Genomic DNA, 2,805 nt, shown 5'->3' with positions numbered 1-2,805 from the left:
TAGAATGTGTGTTGGCAAGTTTTTGCAAGGACGATTTGTGCTGACAAAAGATGACCGTTGCCAATTTCGTTTACTTAAGTTTGGGTGAGATGTGTTTACGAGAAGAGTTAGATTTTAATATATTTGACTAGTGCATAGTTTTTTTTGGGTGGGCAACACCGGTAGAAATGAAGCCGGAGATCGTGCGGCAAGCACGATATCAGCCATATACAAATCCAGATGATGTATGAATCGTGCATGTAGTAGAAAAAAATGAAGCTGAAGACTCATCAAGGAATAACAGAGAAATAAATAAATGTAAATAAAATAAAAATGGAATAACAGAGATGTGTTTACGAGAAGAGTACGATTTTAATATATTTGACTAGTGCATAGTTTTTTTGGGTGGGCAACACCGGTAGAAATGAAGTTGATGATCGTGCAGCAAGCACGATATCAGTCATATACAATCCAGATGATATATGAATCGTGCATGTAGTGGAAAAAAATAAAGCATCATCAAGCTGAAGACTCATCAAGAAATAACAGAGAAAGAAATAAATATAAAAAAATAAAAAATGGAATGTCTAAACCCAGGTTCATAGTTTTTTTGGGTGGGCAACACCGGTAGAAATGAAGTTGAAGATCGTGCAGCAAGCACGATATCATCCATATACAATCCAGATGATATATGAATCGTGCATGTAGTGGAAAAAAAATAAAGCATCATCAAGCTGAAGACTCATCAAGAAATAACAGAGAAAGAAACAAATATAAAAAAATAAAAAATGGAATGTCTAAGCCCAGGTTCGAACTGGGGACCTTTAGTGTGTGAGACTAACGTGATAACCAACTACACCACCCAGACATGTTGTTAACGTTTGAAACTTTCTCTTATTTATCAAAATCTAGTACTGTAGTAGTTATCTTAATTCTGAAGTCCGGTGAAGGAACATGCACGAACGTTAAACCAGAACGGGCCCTTCACCACAGACCGTGAAGTCGTAGGAGTAAGCGTGAGGTCTTCAACAAACAGGCCGTGTGTGGTTAGTACGAGAATACAAAATAGGGCGCACTGATCCAGAGTATCGTGGGCTGCCTGCAGTGCAGCTCGTTGCCGGAATTCGTGTGTTGTAGACCTGTGGGTTGCCTTCTTTATTTAACTGTGTACTAGTATTTGAAAATACACGACTCAGATTGCGAGGACGCAATTTTGCAAGTATTCCTTGTGTCACGCCTTGGTACCCATTGAAACGAAGTTTGCGCTCAACGATGCTGCTAAAATAAAGATTATCGGATTCTCCCCTGACCCCTGTACGCTCGCACCCCGGCGAGAACGTTGTTTATGTAGGAGGTGTAGTAATTCTTTGACAGCAGCGTTCAGTCAGTCGGTCATGTCGTTTTGACCTGGTACCACTGTGCACGCCCAGCAGTAACTCCAACTGCCCCGAACGGCGCCTGCACCAAAACCGCAGAAGAGGCGTGGCGTGGCGAGCGGGTCCTGGTCCTGCGTTTCTGTTGCCTTGTCTGTCGCTCGCAGCGGCAATGAAGGAGCACATGGTCGCCCTGGCCGGCAGCGCGCATGGCGACCTCTGCGTTCAACACTGTTGCTGCCCGACCGGAGTCCGGCGGTAGGTCAGACAGAGCACACCGTCCCGGCGAGAAGCTCCGTCGCCGGTAAGGGCCATCTCCAGCGGCGCGACGCAAATGGTCGTTTTCGTCCGCCGTGATCGGAAATGCGTCTGGCACCCTCTCCAGCGGGGCGACGCAAAGTGACCGGACCGTCCGCGGAGACGCAAACCTGGCCCAAATATGCGCCTCGGATGCGTCTCCGCGGACGCCGAAAGTGTCCGCTCGTATCCAGCGGACGTTTCGTCGGGCCCGCCTGGCAGCGACCCTGCGTCGATGCGTCTTCTCAAACGCGCCTGCGACTGGCGCCGCTGCGTCGCTTCGACAGTCTGCGCCACGTTAATGGCAATGCCTCGGCTGCCGAGCGGCCGCGGCCCACCTCCGCCAACCACGTTAATGGCGTCGCCACGCGTCCCGCGGCCACCGCATGCCTCCGGCCTATATAAAGGGCCGCGCCTTCTTCTACCTCATCCACTCCTCCATAGAAACCCTAGCCGCCACAAAGCTGCAGCGTTCCGACGCCTAGGTGTTCCTGCGACGCAGCCAGCTCCGCGAGGAAGACCATGGCGGGTCCTGGTGGCCGGCGAGGCGGTCGAGGCCGCGGCCACGGACGGCCCGGGGACGGGGCGAGGGACGCCGTGGTGGAGCGGCTACGGCCCCACGCTCGTCGTCGCTGCGCGCCTCTTCGTCTTCCTCCGACGTGGAGGGACGCCGCTCGAGTTCCTCCTCCGCATCGACGACGACCCGCTCGGCATCAAGCGTCTCCCGGACAAGTTCGCCGAGTTCGTCGACGGCGTCGAGCCGGCACATTTGCGGCTACGGGAGGCCAGCCGCAACCTCGCCGCCGGGCCGTGGAGGTCCTGTTCGACGGGCAGGGCAAGATGTACTTGCACACCGGGTGGGGTAAGTTCGCCCGTGACCTGGCGCTCGAGCCCGGCTGCCAGCTCACCTTCCTCTACGAGGGAGACGGTGAGATGGTCGTCAAGGTCTTCGACGACACGACCTGCCGCAGGCACTACCACACCGGCAAATCCGAGTCGGACTCCGATAGTTAGAACGTAGAGTGTTCTTTCTTTGCAGCGAATCTGGCTACGGTCAGACGAAGCCAGTAGTGGAAGGTTTCTATCTGTTCGCCTCATCGGTAGAACCAACAAGGGCACCGTCAATCCTCCCGCTGGATTTTCCAGTTTGGGTGAC

The 2,805-nt window shown here is 52.7% G+C and overlaps 1 non-coding gene across 1 annotated transcript; it reads right to left on the bottom strand.

Moving 5' to 3' along the window:
* Positions 1–773: 773 nt before the first annotated feature.
* Positions 774–847, bottom strand: TRNAV-CAC. The gene has a single exon. It is a non-coding gene; the product is annotated as a tRNA-Val (tRNA).
* Between the last annotated feature and the right edge of the window lie 1,958 nt (positions 848–2,805).

The sequence above is a fragment of the Lolium rigidum genome, chromosome 2, assembly GCF_022539505.1.
Source record: "Lolium rigidum isolate FL_2022 chromosome 2, APGP_CSIRO_Lrig_0.1, whole genome shotgun sequence".
NCBI lineage: Eukaryota > Viridiplantae > Streptophyta > Magnoliopsida > Poales > Poaceae > Lolium > Lolium rigidum.
The sequence above is the reverse complement of the archived record's forward strand: the minus strand, read 5'-3'. Positions and strand labels throughout refer to the sequence as shown.